General features: G+C 45.0%; 1 pseudogene; it reads left to right on the top strand.

The window, feature by feature from the left end:
* Positions 1–272: 272 nt before the first annotated feature.
* LOC124560796 lies at positions 273–390 on the top strand (annotated as a pseudogene).
* The last annotated feature ends 21,792 nt before the right edge of the window (positions 391–22,182 follow it).

A 22,182-nucleotide genomic window follows, 5' to 3' on the forward strand; every position in this document is an offset into this window, starting at 1 on the left:
AGAAAAGTTTTGGAAGATTAAAGATGGTATCTTAGTATTTGGTAAACTGCAGACAAGTCAAGAATTTAACTCCTACCATTAACCTCTATAGCTGCAATAATAAAGGTCATTAGATTTATTTGACTGATCTAAGTTACCACGTCTCAGGACTGTTCGGTTGTAAAAGCAAATAATCTTCGTTGATGGGACGAAGCTTTGTATTGCAGATTGAACCGAATAGAATGACACTCAAAACAAATTTAAAAAATATTTCCGATAACAAATGCAAAGTGGGCAACGGCCTTGCCGCAGTGGATACACCGGTTCCCGTGAGATCACCGAAGTTAAGCGCTGTCGGGCGTGATCGGCACTTGGATGGGTGACCATCCAGGCCGCCATGCACTGTTGCCATTTTTCGGGGCGCACTCAGCCTCGTGATGCCAATTGAGGAGCTACTCGACCGAATAGTAGCGGCTTCGGTCAAGAATACCATCATAACGACCGGGAGAGCGGTGTGCTGGCCCCACGCCCCCTCTTATCCGCATCCTCCACTGAGGATGACACGGCGGTCGGATGGTCCCGGTAGGCCACTCGTGGCCTGAAGACGGAGTGCTTTTTTTTTTACCAAATGCAAATCTATGAATCATTGAAGGTGGTCCTTTGCTGTGTTATTCTCTTCATTGCTGTGTTTCAGTTACACAGGTACATGCTGAGGTGACATAAGTCACAGGATAGTTGTGTCCCGGTCACATGGCGCATTATCATCCATAAAAATGCCACCATTTTTTTGGGAACATGAAGCCCATGAATAGCTACAAATGGTCTCCACGTATCCTAAAATAACCATTATCAGTCAATGATCGGTTCAGTTGGTCAGAGGATTTAGTCCCTTCCATGTAAACACTGCCCACACCATTATGGAGCCACCGCCAGCTTGCAAAGTGCCTTGTTGACAACTTGGGTCAATAGCTTCGTGGGGTCTGCGCCACAGTCGAACCCTACCGTCAACTCCTACCAACTGACATCGGTACCCGTCTGACCATCCCACGGTTTCCCAGTGTCTACGGCCCAACCAATATGGTAACAAGCCCAGGAAAGGCGCTGCAGGCGATGTACTGTTCGTAAAGGCACTCGCGTCGGTCGTCTGCTACCATAGACGATTAGCGCCAAATTACTCCGCACTGTCCTAACTGATACGTTAATCGTACGTCGCACATTGATTTCTGCGGTTATTTCACCCAGCGTCGCTTGTCTGTTAGCACTGACACTCAACAGAAACGTTGCTGGCTCGGTCGTTGAGTAAAGGCCATCGGCCACTGCGTTGTCCGTGGTGAGAGGTAATGCCTGAAGTGTGGTATCCTTGGCGCACTCTTGACGCTATGGATCTCGCAATATTGCATTCCTGATTTCCGCAACGGAATGTCCCATACGTCTCGATGCAACTATCACCCCTCGTACCAAGTCTGTTAATTGCTGGTGTGAAGGCTTAATCACTTCGGAAAACTTACACATAATCACATGAATACTGGATATGTGCATACCGGTGTCCGATGATTTCCGTCGCCTCAGTTGAATAATTCCCTTGTGAGACGTGAGCCACACAGAGGTTGACGTTACGCCCCTATAATTATTTTCCGTTGCCTCAGGCCCGAAGTTCGCTACGTAATAATTCATTTCAGTGCTTGTGAAACACTATAATACTTTTCGAATCAGTTGTCATGACCAGCTTCAGGTATTCTGTCGGCTCGAGCGTCTTAGCAAACTCGCTCAGGGTACGGCGGCTCGCTTGGTCATTCTCAGTAGGTTAACCTCTGTAAGTAGGCTGTTTAGGTTTTATGTTGGTAACGCCACGTAGCGCTCTGTATGAAAATCACTGACTGTGCTGTGTGCAGTGTGTGGCTGGCTGGCATTATTCGAATATTCGCTATTGTAGTGTTGGGCAGTTGGATGTGAACAGCGCGTAGCGTTGTACACTTGGAGGTGAGCCGCCAGCTGTGGTGGATGTGGAGAGAGAGATGCCAGAGTTTTGAGAGGTCACTCTATAAGCGGACGATATGGACGTGTGTCCACCAGAAAAAGGAAATTTCTAAAGATGGATGTCATGAATTTATATATATATATATATATATATATATATATATATATATATATATATATATATATATGACTTTTGAACATTATTAAGGTAAATACATTGTTTCTCTATCAAATTCTTTCATTTGCTAACAATGCCTATCAGTAGATAGTGCCTTCAGTAGTTAGAATCTTTTATTTAGCTGGCAGTATTGGCGCTCGTTGTATTGCAGCAGTTGGAGTAACGAAGTTTTTTGTGAGGTAAGTGATTCATGAAAGGATAGGTTATTGATAGTCAGGGCCATTCTTTTGTGGGGATTATTGAAAGTCAGATAGCGTTACGCTAAAAGTATTGTGTGTCAGTTTAGTGACGATCAGAATAAGTAAAGAGAGAAATGTCTGAGTACGTTCAGTTTTGCTCAGCTGTTTGAAAATCAAATAATGTAAGAGGTTTTCCAGCACTGTCATTTTTAAATTTTTCTAAGGGGACGTTTCACCTTTACAATAACATTTGTGCTTAAAATGTGTAGTTAAGAGCCGAGATCATGTTTCCCCAGTCGTAAAGCCTGTAGAAAATTCTAAAGAGGCTCTCGCCCGCCGCGCAAAATCTGTTGTACCGCTATCGACCTGGTGCATATTACCGCTGGGAACATACGGGGCTCTTTCACCGGCGTGATGATATCTGGCAGTCGCCGGCGGGTTGAATATTTATGGGCGTTTTCCCTAAATAGAATTTGGGGCTGGTTAATCGGGCCGACGGTCTCGGCTGCTGGCCTTTTCGTAAAGGTCAGGAGGTGAGGCCGGCTGTTACCTTACCGTCCCGGGCCCGCTTTGTCTGCCGTAATTACGCACACACATCACACTCGGCGATAGCATCAGCCGCTGCGAATCCCCGATGCTATCTGGCCGCTACCGGCGCGCGCCGGGCAGCCTATTTGTCGCTCGCAATTACCGGCTCGCGCCGCGGCAATCGGCGAGCGAAGCGCACGACGCCTCCCGCCGGACAGTGAAGAAGTGCGGCAGCTGGCGCGCCGCCTCCGATACGTTTCGACAGCGCGCTACGTCTTCGGGACGAGCTGCGTGCCGGCGCCTGCGACAGGCCTCCCGTCAAATCGCTCTGGGTCTCGATCGTGATGCGTGATAGGCACGCGTGCCCCCCGTCTCCCTCTCTCACCCCCCACCACCTCTCACTCTTTCATCGAACGGCGGTTATCGCTGAAACAACCAGTTTTCGGTTTATCGGTTTTTTACACGCCAGTTTAACCTGACTTGAAATCGCTCAAAATAACCGGTTTCTGAAATAACCGGTTTTCGGTTTTTTATTCCTGTTATTTCTTGTAATAAACGTAGAGCTCTAACGAAGAGGGAAAAACTTTGACTCAGTTTCAAGATACATAGAATCCAAGTATTAAATTAAATAGCCAAATCCAACGTTTGCTGCGTTTCTTGAAAACTGATAAGTGGTTAAATACTACAGAAAGTCACCGGCCCTATTGATTCTAATCTTTTGAAACTCTAATCATAAATCATGTTGTAATCAGGGATCGTACTACTATTTGGGCATAATGAAGAGTCAATGATAATGGGTGAAACTGAGGTTGAAGACAGGCATGTTATGTTGCTACGGTAGCACGTCAGCTGTTTCCTATTGTTACTGTATTCTATGAATAAATTGTTGTTAAGTTTTTATTACGGATACCACAATTTCCTTCCTCTTTTACTATTGCATAGAAATGGAGCAAGGAGGACATCAAAAGCAGACTAGCATTGACAAAATGTGCATTGCCGGCCAAGAGAAGTCTACTAGGACATAATTTGAGGAAGAAATTTCTGAGAATGTACGGCAAGTAAGCATGGACTGTGGGAAAACCGGATCACAAGAGAAACGAAGCATTTGTGACGTAGTGCTACAGAAGAATGTTGACTGATAAGATAACGAGTGAGGTTCTCCGCAGAATCGGCAAGGAAAGGAATATGTGGAAAACACTGATAAGGAGAAGGGACAAGATGATAGTAAAACTGTTAATACATCAGGGAATGACTTCCAAGGCGCTAGAGGGAGCTCTAGAGATAGAGGGCAAAAACTGTAGAGGAAAACAGAGTTCGGAATACATCCACTACAGTCTGGATGAAGAGGTTGGCGCAGCAGAGGAATTCGTTGCCGGTCGCATGAAACCATCAGAAGACTAATGTCACCCTCCCTTATCCCCCCACCCCCGTCCACACCAGAAAAAGGAAATGGCAAACATATCTACAATCAGAATGAGATTTTCACTCCGCAGTGTAGTGTGCACTGATATGAAACTTCCTGGCAGATTAAAACTGTGTGCCGGCCCGAGACTCGAACTCAGGACCTTTGCCTTTCGCAGGCAAGTGCTCTACCATCTGAGCTACCCAAGCACGACTCACGCCGCGTGGAGCACTTGCCTGCGAAAGGCGAAGGTCCCGAGTTCGAGTCTCGGTCCGGCACACAGTTTTAATCCGCCAGGAAGTTTCATGTCTACAATCGTTTAAAACGAATGAAGCATTCTACTTCACTACTACGTAACTTCCAGGCTAGTGTTGGTGCCCTTCTGTAATACAACGGATGTCCAGCGACGACACTGAGAAACTATCCTGTAGACCACATGAGGACGTGTCTCGCACTCTTGTGCACCCATACCTTAAGCCGCGGCGCACGGCGTCAGGAACATTCTTATGCCAGCAGTGCTGTGCCAGTTCTTATGCCATGTGTTTATTGCTCGTTTCTGTCGACATTGTTATTAAAATAGCACTTATCGCTTTTCCCATTTTCTCTAATAAGGCAATATTTCAAACCACTGTAAATTTTACAAATAAAAATTATTCCGTTTTTTGAAAAAAGATTTATTTAAAAATAAAGAATTTTAGAACTGCTGTCATGGCTAATTAATCTTTCGGTTTTTTACTCGGTTATTAGCAACCACGCTATTTCAGTAACACTTTTCCTCTTCCTTGCGCGTTGGCTTTAACTTCAGCTCAGTATTCCCGCAGCCGTTTCCTGTGCTTCGAAATAGCAGCGCCTGTGTTATTACGCAGTAGGACGCGAAAAGGCAGTGTAGCTACTACAGTCGTCAAGAAATACAGGAAATTTATTCGTTGTTGCTGATATGAACCAACTTCGGCAACGTATTAGAACGACAACAGTGAAAATTTGCGCCGGACAGAGACTCGAACCCAATCGCTTGCGTAAAGCGAGAAATCTGGATTCGAGTTGCAGTCTGGCACAAATTGTCACTGTCATAATTCTAACACAAGCCGGAGGTAGTTCATATTCGCAACTGCGAATACATTTTCTGTACTTCCTGTGCTGTTCCTCCCCCGCTTCACTCCATGTTTTGCAATTTTTTAGTTTATGGTTTTCGTAGAAACGAAGATGCTCTTGGAGTTCATTCTCTTTTTCTACATTGGTGAGCCACGCCTCAGCCGTTTTCTTGTTCAGAGACCAACGTAAAATTCCGACTTGTGGGACACAGATGGGCGAAATGGCCGTAGAAAGCAATCATCCTTCTAAGAACTACTGTACTGATTTACGTTTTTCTCTTTTCCATACTTTCCTTCAGAAACGCAGCAGGGTACTTATATAAAGAAAACCAAGGCTCAAACCAACCTCTTACGCAGGGGAGGGTCAGCAGTCTACTGACTGATTTGATGCAGTCTTACTCGATTTACTCTCCTGTGGCAATCTCTTCTTGTCAGAGCAGCGCCTTAATCATTTGTTGTCCTGTACAACGTCATCTAGCAGAACAGAAATTGTTCCCCGAGGCCTTAATACATGTCCTGTCATCCCATCCCTAATTCTAGATACCTTACACATATTCCGATCCTAGACGATTCCGTAAAGACTTTTCTCATTTCTCACAAGCGCACTTAATTTTCAGCACCCTCCTGCAACATAACATCTCAATAGCTTCTATTCTCTTCCTTTTTCGGCTTTCCCACAGTTGGTGACTCACTTCCATACATACATTCCCAGAAATTTCTTCCACATAAGACATATCTTAGGAGGCCCGGAAACAAATGTCGTTTTATTACATAAAATTAAAACAGATATACTGTTAACAAGCTTTTGTTTTTAATCAGTGATGTAGTCACCGTCGTTGTCAACAGTCTTTTGCCATCTAGAGTGCAAATTTTGAGTGGCAGATCGATTGAGGTGGCATTTCGGACATGATCCACATCTTTTTGCCACTTAGAAATTATTGTAGCCATCGCAATGAATGGAAATCCGATGGCGCAAAATCAGGCAAGCATAGTGGGTGAGGCTACACGCCCCGTCCCAATTTTAATTTTTCCCAAGGTTGCGCGGTGCCGTCTTACATTATCGTGTTGCAGAATAACACCTTTTCTGTTGACTTTCGCTGGGTACCTCTGAAATAAAAAATGAAATGATTGCATGGCATAGATGGCCAAGAGTCCCCACCTTGGGAAGTTTGGCTGCCGAGGTCCAAGTCATTTCAGTTGAGGCCCCAGTGAGCGACTTGCGTGTCAGTGATGAACGGATGATGAGGACAACACAACAGCCAGTCCACAAGCCAAGATAATTTCCGACCCGGCCGAGAATCGAACCCGAGCCCTCCGCATGTCACTCAGACGGGCTGACTACTCAAGTAAGGTTCAAAATGGTTCAAATGGCTCTGAGCACTATGGGACTTAACTTCTGAGGTCATCAGTCCCCTAGAACTTAGAACTACTTAAACCTAACTAACCTAAGGACATCACAAACATCCATGCCCGAGGCAGGATTCGAACCTGCGATCGTAGCGGTCTCGTGGTTCCAGACTGTAGCGCCTAGAACCGCTCAGCCACTCCTGCCGGCCTCAGGTAATGGGGTAGACTTTCAATTAAAGGCTGATTTGCTCGATTCAACTGCTTACAGTAATGGTCTGCATTCAAGGTTTGTCCAGGTTTCAGCACTTCAAAATGACCAACCCGTCGAATATTCCACGAGGCACACAAAAGAGACTTTTTGTGGTATAATCATGGTTCACGTATACTTCGCAGCGATTCATTCGGAGAGACTGCCACGCCATTTCCGTTTTGGATTATTACAGTGGACCCATTTTTCATCTCCAATGATCAAGCGATCAAAAAACGCTTCTCTACTATGTTGCTGAAACGATAAGCTGCATGTGGTGGATTAGTTAGCTTCGTTTGTCTTTGTTCTTGCCACTCTACTGCAAATGTTCTTGGATATTGACCAACGTTGGTTAAGAGCGTTTGACAGTTCCTCGATTTTATGTCACGGACTTGCCACCACATCCGCCTTTAATATGTCATTGTCTAAAGTTGTTGGTCTACCTGAGCAATACAAGTCAAAAATTACCAGATCTGAAATTACAAAATAATTTTTGATTCTTACGAACCTCTAATGCACATGGGTAAACACAGCAAATGGGGTGCAGAATAATAACGGTTGCCAGTCACAGTTGAAGGTGATTTTCATCAACACTCGACCGGTTTCGAGCTTGTGGAATCTTCAGTTCGTTTACGTTCATGTACGTATTTCCATATGAAGTGTTGGAGATCACTATTTAAACTAAAAAATAATGTGACGATGACTAAATATACACAACTGCATCCATTATAGATATAAAACATCGCAAATGTTTTGTGATAGCAAATATTGAGTTACTATGCTCGAGAAATTCAAAAAACATTCGATCCCACATTTGCAGTACTTGGCCGGCCATTTTAACATAAATTTTAAAAAATTATGATTTAATCATTTTCGAGGAAACAAGTCACTCTAACGTTAAAATGTATTTCGCACGACTTTGAAGTACACAATGAGCTGATAAACGACGTACGAATATCAACATCCGCAGAAATGACATTATTTTCCGGTCCCCGAAAAACTAGTGCTCGATACTAGTAGGCCTATTTCAGCGAGGTATACTCTCTTTCCCCCCTCCCCCGCTAATCTGCTTCTTACGTCTTTCTGGCTTCGTCTTTCAGTACGATTTTGCTTCCAAGGGAGTAGAATTCCATCATTTCGCTTCCTACGTGGTCACCAGTAAGATGCTACGTTTGTAGCGAATCCCATTTGTGGTCTCCTTCTGCAGCTAAAGAAATTGAGAGCATCGCCGTTCATCTCCCGCCGATCATCTATATCTAGATTTTACACACACGATTCAACCTCATATTCCTACATGTGAGCTGTTACTCCGTCTGTAACCAATTCACTACCGAGGGAACGTGAACTTATCCTCGTTAATTGCCTTCCACCCATGTAGCGTAATGTTTAACATTCGGTTGGCACAACACTAGAGACATATATCAATCTCAGACTGAAGGTAAATGGAACATGAAGGCAGTGACCTGGTTTAATCAGTATTCCTTATTACGTAATAAAATCCAGTTTGCTTTTGTAGTAGCTTAATGATGTTATGTCCTTGTCAATTTTTGGTTCAAAAGTTGTAGTTTTTCTTTTGTTTATCTGCGTTATTATGTCTGGGTTGAAACCATTTTTTGTGCTATATGTCATAATGCATCGAGTTCTTTTTGTATGGCAGATATAGTAATGCAGACATACAAAAGAAAAACTATACTTATACAACCAAAAAATTCACAAGGCCATGAAATTGTCCAGGAAAACATCAACAAAGACTAAACCACCATAGTACCTATATCATACGTATTTAAGTACAATATCAAACAAATTATACGCACTAATGAAGCACACAAGTATCCAGTTCGAGTATAGAAAACTAGATTTCATTCAGAAAAACAGAATTCCAAATGTACACAAGCCCAGGCACATACAAAATCGAATGTCAGGATTACAATAAACTTTACATAGGACAGACAGGCCGCAACTACAGCATAAGATAGCGAGAGCACACGAGAATTAAGGAAAATAATTCATCTTCACTGTTCAACCACATGAAGAACAACTACCGTAACGCAGAACGAATGGAGTTAGCAATGAAAATTTTACACATATTATCTAAAGTTTTAACCGTGAAAGTACTGGAAGAGATAGAAATCTGCACGCACACAATACAACGCCCTGATGACATTTTAAATGAGGAAACAGATTTAAAACATAAACATTTCATAGAAAATTTTATTGAATTCTTAACCGAAGATAACCGTTAGACGCAAACAGCTAACCACACACATCGATTACAAAGATAATGTATACAGCGTGAAATAACAGCAGCACATCGCAGCAATTGTACCTATATAGCATCTTTGGCCAACTGTCACAACTGTCATATCTGACGATAAAACGTCAAATTATAAAAATTACAAGAATTGATCATTAACAACAGAACGAAGCTACAAAACAGCTTTTAGGATAAGAGTCCTAAACCTACACCACCTTGTACAGTACAGAATAACAGCGACTACTGATGATATATGGACGTAAGTAACAAATTTGTACATGCGAAAATATGATTAACCAACTGTACAATAAAATAAAAAAGTTATGTAACTTTCGCAGATGGTCTGAAGATGGCATTATAGCCTAAATGGTTCCATAAAAATAATTGCGTCATTAAATTACTGTAGCAGTAAACTGGATATTAGTACATAATGTCTTTAACAGACATCCTCTACGCTGAAGTTCCGTTGGATCGTAGATGTTCCTGATATTCACCTGAAGTGATTTAGGGAACCCAGGTTACACGTAAGGCTGGTGATCGGACTGGAATTCGCCGTTGCTCCTTCCGAACCAATGACTCAACTATGGCGTCGTTTCACATCCAGTGTCTCGGAGAAGTCCACGTACCCCTTGATCAATAATAGATATTGTATATTTATGTTGGAGTAATTACACATAAAATCCACATATCCAGAGGATCTGTTGGTACAACACAGTAACTTACACAAAGTTCTATGCGTCTGCATATACTCCATGAACTCTTGCGGAGTATCTCAGGAGTTATGGTCTGAAAGTCTTCTTCAGCACCTTTGCGTTGTTCTTAATGACCCTTGTACCGACTTTGAACCATACGGGATTTGATTATTCCTCATAATGAGTTATCTGGCGTGGTAGGGTCAAGCTTCGCGATGGCTGTTTTAAAGGGGCTAGAGGTGATGCTGAACTTCCCCAAAATTGTTCATCAAGGAACAAAATACGCTGGAGCTCGGACCTGCTGCAACTACACGTGATCTACGATACCACTGTCTTCGAACTGAGTACTAACCACATTTGTAACATGTCCAAATAATTCACATGCCCTTAGAAAAAAATAGGACTCGAACAGGTGTCATGATGAGATCCCAGTTCGTATCGTAACAAGAGTCGTGTTCCTTTCCAGCTCATGCTCATAATGGAGATTTTCCTTAGACAAGAAAACAACGTTACTCCGGTATGAACTGCGATACGCCGCTTATTCATCAGAAGATACAACTCCTGAGCGAGACATGGCATAACAGAGCCAATGAAAGACAGACGGTAACTCTGCTCCATCTCGCTGACAGATAATTCGCCTGCAAACATTTGTCTAAATCAGTTGTTTTCAAACTTTTTCGATTCACGGCTCACTTGACCTGAATGTAAACACCCGTGGCTTCTTTTGCACATGACATCTTAACTCGAAATATGGTGTAAATAACCTTAAGTTTCAAATGGCTCTGAGCACTATGGGACTTAACATCTGAGGTCATCAGTACCCTAGAACTTTGAACTACTTAAACCTAACTAACCTAAGGACATCACACACATCCATGCCCGAGGCAGGATGCGAACCCGCGACCGTAGCGGTCACGCGGTTCCAGACTTAAGCGCCTGGAACTGCTCAACCTTAAAGTTCGAAAAATATGAATAGGAGTACAGTAGTTATTTCTTTATTAACTATTAATGTAACACATTTTAATCAAGTTTTAATCTTATTATATCTTATTATTGCAACGAAGTCAATGGGGTGAGATTGCTTCTTCATCACTAGTTCTTCAAATGTTTGCCAGTACTGAAAACTGCAACTCGCATGTCTTTCTCCACATTCATTCGCGGCCTGTGTTTTGAGTTAATGACGGCTAGTGTTGAAGAAGCTTCCTCACATAAGTAGGATGTTGCAAAAGGAATCAAAACTTAGAGAGCCTTATTAGGTATTTGAGGATGTTTCAGCTTCACGGAGCTCCAAAACTCAAGCACTGATGAGGAAACGAACTCCAATTTCAGTGTGGAGTCGGAAGAAGTGTCCGTAAATTGTTCCTCAACAAAATTATTATTTTGTGAAACCACCGTGACGTTTCTGGGAGCCACTGCGCAATCTTGAAAATCGTTGGTGAAAATCAATTCACTTTCAAATCTTTTTCAATGTGGTATCCATTATTGACCGACGTACATGAACTTCAGCTGGTCTTTTGCGAATGTAATTTGTTGGAGTTTGCTCAGTTAATTAAGCGACGCTGTCACAGGTTTGCTCTTGTGGTTTCTTACGTGTTCTAAGTGATCCATTTTCGACGCTGTTTGAAACAAAAACGAGTTGCTCCAAATCAAGCAGGGTCACTTTACGAGGTGGGACCTCGCCAAAGTAATCTCTAAACGCACTCATCACCTCCGCCGTTATTTGCCCTGTCACTGATCGTTCACACACACGCCTTTAATCTCTTCTCTTTTGTGTAACTCTGTCTGCTCATATCAGCCTTGTTTTCACAACTGAAAGGAAACAAAATAGTACTGAGAACAGTGCTCTACATTAGCTTCAAGGCAGGGGCTCAAAATCAAGAAGAACACGAGGACTTCTCGGACACACTGTAGATGTACATGAGACGTGAAAACGTACTGTCCCTCTTTTTTAGACTAAATGTTCGTCTTCTAGGTTGAGTAACTGTGTGGGATTCAGTAAGCTTGTTTGGTACCGTCTTTATATTTTCTTCACAAGATCGGTTGTCATGTCGACTTCCAGCGTTGTAGCAAGTGCAGTTGTGGCAAATAAGTAAAAAATTTAGATTTATGGTAAGGTCTTATGGACCCAACCTGCTGAGGTTATCGGTCCCTAAGCCTACACACTACTTAATCTAACTTAAACTAACTTACGCTATGGACAACACACACACCCATGCCCGAGAACTCGAACCTCCGACGTAGAGAGACAAATGAGTGATCAGCTTGAACTCGTTAACGGTTGGTCTATCTTTTAAATAAAATAAGCGTGACATAATAAATAAAGTCATTATAGAAGAACAGGCTATCACTATGACTCTGCTATTCTTTGTCAAGTATTAGTAATACAACTGTATTGCAGTGCCCATTTTGCGGTCAACATCGCTGTAACAACAAAAAATACTTTCTCCGCTCTTCCACGAAGGGGCGTCTCCTTGGCGTGTGTTGTTGCCTAGTCGTGGATACGCCAAATAAAGCGCTGTGTCCGCTACGAGATAAAGAAAGAAACGTATAGCCTTCTCACTCCTAACACAGAAATATCGGGCCGATAAAAAGGCCGTTTGGTTGTGTGCATTATGCTTTTGTAACTTTATTCGAGTGAAAAATTTAGTTTATTACAGCTCGAGTGCCGATAAATTTTTGGAGCCATAAAACGACAAAACAGTGCGGAATTAATGGCAGGTAGGAAGAAGCTCAGCACTGGCGGGAAAGTTATAATAGATATAAAACGCACGGAGCTCGCTCTCCCGCGGACGGCCGCAGTAAACATTATTCGTTAGGGAATATTAATGTAAGTGCCGTCATCGGCCGCCACGGAGCCGTCGCAGAGTATACACTCTTCCGAGACATCTGCTCGTGTCGCAAATGTTACACTGCGACATACGAACGTTCCGTAATCGGTAGCAACTGTCGGATGATACATCGCGGTGGTAGTTGTGTTACGTGCTGCGGTAGTTGCCTCACCAACATAATGTGCGAAAGTGTTCACGAGCAAAGGAGACGCTGGAATGTAAAAACGTAAACAACACTAATATTGTTCTTTATTAGTCGCTTACTGTCGAAATGTTGAAAAGAAAAAGAAATAACACGCTGAAGAACACTCACATTTATTTCTCTGCGCTACTGAAGTCCGATGTTTACGCACCATGTAGAATAACATGAGCAGCTCAGCTAGATGTTGTCTCCAACTTTTGCGGCGGTCAGTCAGTAGAGGAGAGACAGTTCAGTAGTCCCAACGAGTGAGGTGACGTAGCGCTAAATACTCCCATTCGAGAGTACGGAAGTTCGGATCCTCGTCCTGCCACCCGGATTCAGATTTTCTACAATTTCCTAACTCTGAAGTCAGGTGAGGAGATGGTTTCTCTCAAAAATATGGACTGGCCTGCCCAGAGTCTCGACGTGAACCTAATGGAACATCCTTGGGATTAGTTAGAACGTCGACTTCGCTCCAAACCCTAGAGTCCAACTTCACTATCATCTCCGGTTTCATGTCTCGAGGAAGCTGCCACTCCTACATAGACATTCAACCTCTTTGAAAGTGGTCCCAACAGACTTCAAGCCGTCATAAAGGCAAAGGTGGACATGCTCGGTATTAATGTCCACTAATACGTGTCCGGATATTTTAGATCAGATAGCGTACTTCCAATATGGAACATTCAGCAATGGAAATGTGTAACAAATTGGATAATTCCTCGACTGATAGTGTGCTGAGTACATTTAGTAGGTATATTTTCTTTTGTTTCTCAAAACTGTGTTTCAAGTTCTTCCTCCCGAAAGAACTCTTCGAAATAGAGTAAGATATGCAATTGCTGAAGAACCTGTCGATTACGGCGACATTAAATTATCCCTTAGTGGTTTATATGCTGCAATGACGTGATTGATCATATGAAATGACTAGCGAACCCGGCAATGATCCACAACGTGCTCCTTAAATAGCGTGAACACCACGGATTAATTAATGAGCATAACATGATGTCATAGGAGCAACGGCGTATATGACATAATCTGTTACCAAAAAATCATCCATAAAATCCAGAATGAGATTTTCACTCTGCAGTAGAGTGTGAGCTGATATGGAACTTCCTGGCAGATGAAAACTGTGTACCGAACCGAGACTGTCTCGGGACCTTTACCTTTCGCGGGCAAGTGCTCTACCATCTCCATTTTTTCTTTTTTCTTTTTTAGCATTTAAAAATCTCTGGTGTTCTAAAATAAATGACGGCATTCTGCACAAAATAAAAAAAAAATAATTCTTGAAAATGTAAATAAGTATACTTTTTTGATACCAGGTCTTTTTTTCAGATCATGTATCATACTAATTTATTTATTTATTTATTTTATTATGTTTGTTGAAATCACATAGGACGCCCTCCAGGCGAAAAATAATGATCTGTAATTAGCCTACCATCAATAAAAAATAAAATAAAAGGGAATTATAAAAATTAAAGAAAACGCCCTCCTGGCAGTACAGACAAAATGGCAACCGCATCCCACCAACTTGTGGGTAGACGCACACTGAATCCCAAAGCAGTCAGGCATGTTCCAGGCACGTCTTCACGAAGAATATTGCATTTTGCCGGGACATTGGACCGAGTCCTGGTATTACACAATCTCACTAAAATCACCTCATACCTGGGACGCCCCAGCTGCAGGGGAGATCGAAGAAGGCACTACCCAAAAAGTTGGCATAGTACTGACGGTATAGCGGATGGTGCACGAGAAAAGTAAATCGATCTTGCAGGAAAGTCCAAAAATCAAGAACACTCTTACCACCTTCATGGAACAAGTAAGAGATTGAGAGGCCTTTCATCCAGATCACAGCGTTGGTCTTCGTACGTGGGAAACATGCCTCATCTTGGAACAGAAGAGATTTCGGTGCAATGGCATGGGGAGCCGAATGTAGAAGAAAGGCAAGCATCTTCTGAATCAGATGCCACACCTCTGCAGAAGATCCCACACATCAGTCGATGTTCGTCCGTGTGACAATGGGGACACAGCGGCGAATCTGTCATTTTTATGGTATGTAGACGAAGTTGTGTCATGTATTTTCCATTAACGACGAGAGACCAGGTCGCATGAGCGCTCGTGTTGAGGAGGATATGGTGCACAGAACGCCAAACCACGGGCCATGCGATCGTAGGATATCGGCTTTCGACAACATTCCGAGTATGATTGCTCATCATTAGGCGGTAAACATCACTTGCTGTAGGGTTCCTAGTGCGAGGCAAGTCGGCATGGACATAACTGTATTCGATGTAAAGGGTCCTCACATGTGAAGGAGAAGAAGAAATACGGGCTACTGCAACGGGTGCCACTCGAGAGGGAGGGGCCAGTTCGTCTATCAGGCTTCCCGATAATCTGGTTGGGCGCCGGGTCCACGATTTGACCATCGTACTTACATAAAGGGCAGCTGCTTTCCCTTGGACGTTAACAAGGCCGAGGCCGCCATCTCGAGGAGGAAGTGTCACCGTGTCGTAGCGGACTTCGAAGATGAGACCCGCGCTTACAAAGTAGCCAAACGTCGCCTGAAGTCTGTGTGCCACTGCCTTTGGCATCGGTAAAATCTGTACTAAATGGGGTAGTCACGAGACTAGATGAGTGTTAACAAAATCTACCCTTTGTAGCATGTGCAATGCTTTCAGAAGGTTGCCACGAACGTTCGTGCGAATAGCTTGACGCAGGCGTTTATAGTTAAATGAGATCGTGCGCTGTATATCACGCGTGAAGATGATCCCCAAACATTTGAGCTTGTCCACGAATGGCCATGGAGCCACGCTCACTGCAGGAAGACCTCTAAGGACGGACATAGCACTAGATTTCGTCAGGTTCACACGGCTGCCCGCAGCAGTCCCATACTGGTTGATCTATGCCAGTGCCTCTCGCACTTCATTCTCCGATAGAACCAAGAACACCACGTCATCTGCATAGGCGCGGCAGATGAAAGCATTCTCCCTCATTGTTATCCCTGTCAGCCGGCTCCTCAAACCGTGTAATAGTGGCTCAAGGGCAATGGCGAAAAGCAGCATCGACAGCGGACATCCTTGACGGACCGACAGCATGACATTAAGAGGGCCCGCCAAACGGCTATTGACCAGCACTCGCGGCGTGGCACCTCGGAGGAGCCGCAAGACGATGTGTATAAACCTGTTGGGAAAGGTCATCCGTCGGAGTACGTCTTCTAGAAAGTCATGACTCACTCTATCAAAGGTGTGGTCGAAGTCCACTGCCACTAAGGCACCGCGACTGCGGCAGGTCGTGGGCAGGGCTATGACGTCACGGTAATCACTGAGTGCCGTCTGAATGTTACTGTTACCACCAATGCACGTTTGAGCCAGAGAAATGACTTGTGGGATGACGCGCCAATGGCGAGCGGCAAGAATCCGGGTAAAAATCTTGAAGTCATAATTTAACATGGTCAACGGCCGATAATGTCCAACTCCCCAACCTCGCGACGGCTTGGGGACCAGGATAAGCAAGCCTTCTACGGATTCGGGGGGGGGGGGGGATGGGAAGGTCAGGGTTCATCACTTCTTCATTCATAGCAGACCAGCGTGAGCCCACGATGTCGTGGAACGTGCGGTAAAACTCCAGCGGGAACCCGTCTGGACCGGGGGATTTGTTCGCCGCACCCTTATGAAAAGCATCGGCGACGTCATCAGCCGTAATTGCCGCTGTGAGAATCTCCGCAACAGCCTCTTCCAGGCTATCTGTCAAGGAACGGAGGACATCAGTCGTTACCGCCATGTTCTGGTCCTCTGCTGCACAGAACTGGTTGTAGTGATCCACAAAGTCTTTTACGATGTCATTCTGGGACGTCAATCGACGGCAATCTGGCATGTCGAGGGCGCTGACCAGCTTTCTCCGACACCGCTGCTTCTCACGGATAATATGATGCATGGGCAGGGGCTCTCTTAGTGCACAATCGTGACATCTTACGCGTACTATTGTGCCTTCATGGCGGTGACGCATATGAGAAATTATCCTCGCCTTAATCCGTTGAATTTCAACCTGTCGTTGAACCGAGGGAGCTTGGTTCCCGCAGAATTGTGAAATAGTATTCCATGGTATGTCGTTGCTACAGTATTTTGTTGCTACTGTAATTCATCATCGAACGACGTAAAGCAGGCTTGGTGAAGTCGATCCACCACCGGAGTGTTGAGGATACGCTGGAAGGCGTCTCACACAGTTGTTCCACGTCGTTTCTACGACCTGCCTGCAATTCTGGATCCTTGAGATGGGCGACATTCAGCTTCCACAGGCCTCGACCGCGCCACACCTTCTGCCTCTGGAGCAAAACAGTGCAAATGTAGGAGATATGGTCGGAAAAGGCAGTAGGCCATAACGCAGCGTCAAGAGTGGCAGTTACCATTCCTTGGGAAACGTAGACACAGTCAAGATGACTTGCTGAATGGCTGGTGACGTACGTATATCTAGGTCGATCACCATGCACACAGTCCCAAGTATCAGTGAGGTTCAGTTCATGCACGAGCAGCTTGAGTTCCTGGCATGTGGTGAAAGGGTGATGTTTGTCCCCGCCAACAATAATATGGTCGTAGCGGCCTAAAAAGAAAGGAGCGACCTGCTCTGAGTAGAATGGCGACCGTTCTGGTCGCTTGGCCGTGCCCGAGGAAGCGTAAACATTGATGACTCAGACACCGTGGAAAGTCACAGCAAGACCCCTAGCTGATGGTAGGTAAATAACGTCGTCTACCTCAATGCCTTCCTTTAAAAGAATAGCTGTCCCACTGCCACCGCCAGCACACGAAGTGAGGTAGGAAACGTAGCCATAGATATTAGGAAATGTCGCCAGGCGAACTTTCTGCAAAACGGCAACATCGAGGTCCGACGCCCTCAACATTTCACGGAGCAATTGTAGTTTTACAGGGGTGCCAATGATGTTGACATTGATGGAGCCAATCCTGTAAGCTTGTCGTGCAATTGGGACTACTGAGACGCTCATAGAGGCACGAAGACCAGCAGCGAACAGGAACGTTGTCCCAGTAGGCTGCACATTCCTGTCCAGTAACCCTGTCGATTAGCAATCGTGGGTTGGAGCAGCAGCATTCACTGCTATCTCAACGGTGGGTGATTCGTCATCTACATCGTCAGACCACGCAAAGGTGCGTGGATGGTGTGTGTCCAGTGGAGTCCGAAGGCAGCGTCACGTCGGTGGTGAAAGAGTGGTGCTGGCTCAGCTGCTGTTCAACGTCCATAGATACAGCATCTGGTGCAGGCAAGGATGGTTGTACCTACAACGGGGTCCAGACTGGCTCTTCCACCACGGAGTCGTCTATTGGGGGAATACCTTGACAGTTGTGATCCTCATCGTCTTGAGACTGTATACTGCAGGCGTCAGACGGGACGATCCGCCGTTTACGACGTCTCTTCGGCGACCGTTGCTTACGGACGTGATCTTCAGTGCACGAAGACCCCTGAGGATACGGATGTTCAGGCACAAAAGCATCGATAGGCACAACCATGAAGTCAAGGGCCATCCCCTGACCTAGAGATTGCTTACCAATGCACATATCGGGAGGAGGAGGCAAAGGCGCCGGTCCATCCGTAACAGCCTGAGGCATGATCGGAGGCGACGATTTAGCAGTAGTAGGAGCCAGTGGTGATCGCGGTCGGGGGTCGTTATGGAGAACTTCGACAAACGTCAGTGGTAGCGTCGTCGGAGCGGTAGTGGCCGGCAGGTCCCCAGGGGGTAACTGTGTGATTCTGCGTTGCAGACAGCTGGAACAGAGGTGTCCTTCTTTGTCACATCCCGAGCATGTCTTCGGCTTGCCATCATAAATAATAATTGCACCGCAGCTACCAATATATAAGTAGGACGGTATATGTTTGGTTAGCTCTATGTGGAGCTGTCGTACTCCATTGACAACCGGGTATGTAGCGAACTGAACCGACCTTTCAGCTGTATGACTAATCACCTTTCCACATGGGCAGAATGCAGATACCACTACCTCTGAAGGCACCTCGAAAGGGAGTTCAGATACACGTATCGTCCGCAGTCCAAGTCCCACACGTTCCACAGTTACGTCACTGATGTGTCCATCAGAGTGACGAATCTTAAGACCACTTCGAGTTACACTTAGAATTTTGTCACATATGCCTTCGTCAACCAATTTCACGCGTGGAGTAGACGCGCGGTTTGAGGCGTCATGTCACAGAGGGGGCGGTCCCTCCTGCTGGAGGTTCGAGTCCTCCCTCGGGCATGGGTGTGAGTGTTGTTCTTAGCCTAAGTTAGTTTAAGTAGTGTGTAGGCCTAGAGACCGATGACCTCGGCAGTTTGGTCCCTTAGGAATTCACACACATTTGAACATTTGAACCAATTTCACGTATTCCACGTAGCTCACGATAGACAGGTGGATGCCAACAAGATCGTTGCAATCAATCTTGACTTCACCTCTGATAAACTGTTCGATTTCCAGTGCTTTTGGTCGGGCATATTCAGGTGCAAAGCTTCAGTGTCAATTCTCTGTGGGCATAATGCATTCTCTGTCGAAGGAAATACAGCGCGCTAAGACGGCAGAATTACGTAAACAAATCCGCGAGCGAGCTGCGCGGCGAGGACGTAAACAAGACGTCCGTGCCACTAGCGTGCCGTAAGGCGACTGCCATTTGAGCTATCTAAGCACGACACACGACCGTCCTCACAGCTTCAGTTCTGCCAGTACATCTCCTACCTTCCAAACTTCAGCTTCTGTGAACCTTGCGAACCTTGCAGAACTAGCACTCCTGAAGAAAGGATAACGTGGAGACATGTCTTAGCCACAGCCTGTGGGATGTTTACAGAATGAGATTTTCACGGGCAAGTGCTCTACGAGTCTCGGTCTGGCACACAGTTTTAATCTGCCAGGAAGTTTCATCCGTAAAATACTTGAAAATGGCCTAAGGCCGAAATCGTACAGGAAATAAAGAACATGGCAGCTGAAGGCTTGAAGAAGTCATTCAAAAAATTAATCGTGGCTGCGGACCCCATCGCATTGAAAATTAGTAAATATGTTATTATACAACAGAATTATGGCTAGTTTCTGATTTCATGATGTCGCTGGTAACGTGGATTGCTATATGGTTACAGAACAAATTTAATTTTTTTACAGTGTTATTAGCATAAGTTTGTTTGATAAAAATTACTTTTGATGTCATCTTGTATTTCTGGATAACTAATGCTACTACCATATTTGCTGTACATAGGGGCCTGACGAAACTCGTCGCATTTAAATATATATGGATACAAACGCAAGGCTTACAGTGTTATCATTGTTTCTCATATATTCATCCCCTCTTGTCCCACTGTCCATCTGAGGTTGACGGTGGACGTACGAGTATTTTAGTATATTTATAGACAAGAAACCAACGCTGGCAAAAGATAATGTGGCGGAGTCTGCTAAATATTAAATAACTGAGAATGATGGTACTTTCTTCAAAAAATATTTTTTCCTTGCGATCGGGGGTACGTGATAAAGATGTCCCAAGGAGACGGCGTAGGAACAAGATTGATCAAAACATAAAAATGGTGAAAACCTTAATGTGTGGAAATGTTTTATCAGTAAGGTACTGCGAAAATTTTACGTCGAACTGGAATCCCAGTAGAATAAGAGATTTATGTTATAGATTTTCCCCAAAGGTTCGCTACCTTTGGGTGCAGAAGCTTCTCACTCTCCATGCTAGTAAGTACCTACAGAGCAGCTCAGACTAACATTACTCGTTTTCCACGAGAATTGTCATTTCAACTTATGATGCAACGACACGCGGTCTTCCAGGGTGTATTGTCTAGCTTTCCAGCAGACGAATGTCCGGGCAGCGTGACTGTCTGAGAGGCTAATAGGTATGGCGGTTAGACGTGATACCATTCAGCTGCGGATGCAGACAAGCAGGGACCACTACAAGAAAGAAACTATAGAACTCTAGGCGGCACCCCCTCTCAGTGCATTTCCGGAAGTGTTTTCCTCACTGACTGGTTTCGGGAAATGTTCAGGCTTGGTCTTTGCACTACAGCCCGATGTCTCGGTTGACTGCGGCGTCCTCGCCGTCTCCTGATTGATGAGGCCAGCGTCTGCTGCCCAACAGGTTTTATCAGCTCAACGCTGGGTCACAGTCCTCTGTACCCTCCTTGACTGATCGTCGCTTAGAAGGCATTTTGATCATTTTCCATTCTTATGCCCTCTAAGGAGGCACCGTGCACCCTCTCTGCGTCGCCTGCTAGGTTAGCGCTTGTCAATTACACAACGCGCGGATCTGCATGGATGCGCTGGCAGACTGGACAGGAGAACAAACATACTCGCTTTTCGTTAGCAGCGCCATTTTGGGGAACAGGTTAAGTGCCGTCTTAAGTGACAGCCTGTCTCAGGGAGACGCCGAGTGCCGCTGCTCCAGCCGGGTGCCGCCCTTCCTTCATTTGCGGGCGTCGCGGCGGCAGACTACCTCCTAAAGTAATGTAAGATACACTTTCCCCTAGAAATGTGTAGTTCGGCTGAGGGACAATTCTTGCGGGCACTGCGAAACGATACGAAGAAATGACGATGTTGAGAGCATGAAGAAAGAAATGTTGAACCTGAATCACGTGTGCCGGCCGGTGTGGCCGTGCGGTTCTAGGCGCTTCAGTCTGGAACCGCGTGACCGCTACGGTCGCAGGTTCGAATCCTGCCTCGGGCATGGATGTGTGTGATGTCCTTAGGTTAGTTAGGTTTAATTAGTTCTAAGTTCTAGGCGACTGATGACCTCAGAAGTTAAGTCGCATAGTGCTCAGAGCCATTTGAACCATTTTTTTTTAATCACGTGAAGACTTGGTCCTTCGCCTTCCCACAATAATCGCCTTTCCCTGAAGAGTGTTGCCTTCAGACTGTCCCACCGGTAACTATCACTTACATCTTGACATTCAGGGGATTTGAACGTGTTACAAAGAAGGGCAGCAAGAATAGTCGCAGCTTTGTGTGACTGTTTTCGGAAATGCTGAAAAAAATGAACTGGCAGAATCTTGTAGATACAAACTAACTATCCCTTACTTACAAAGTTACAAGAACGAATACTAAGTGAAAAAAAATGAAGATCAAGGTTGAACGCCCCGTCGACAACGAGGTCATTAGAAACGGAGTACAAGCTAGGACAGGTTCAGAATGACACAGGAAACGGCCCTTTCAAAGGAAACGTCTCGGCACGTATCTTATGTGAATTAGGAAAATCACGGAAAACCTAAATCTCGACGGTCGGACGCCGATTTTAACCGTCATCCTCCCGCGGTAATGTTAACTGAGCAAGCTATGGAA

This window comes from Schistocerca americana, chromosome 1 (assembly GCF_021461395.2).
Source record: "Schistocerca americana isolate TAMUIC-IGC-003095 chromosome 1, iqSchAmer2.1, whole genome shotgun sequence".
NCBI classification, from domain to species: domain Eukaryota; kingdom Metazoa; phylum Arthropoda; class Insecta; order Orthoptera; family Acrididae; genus Schistocerca; species Schistocerca americana.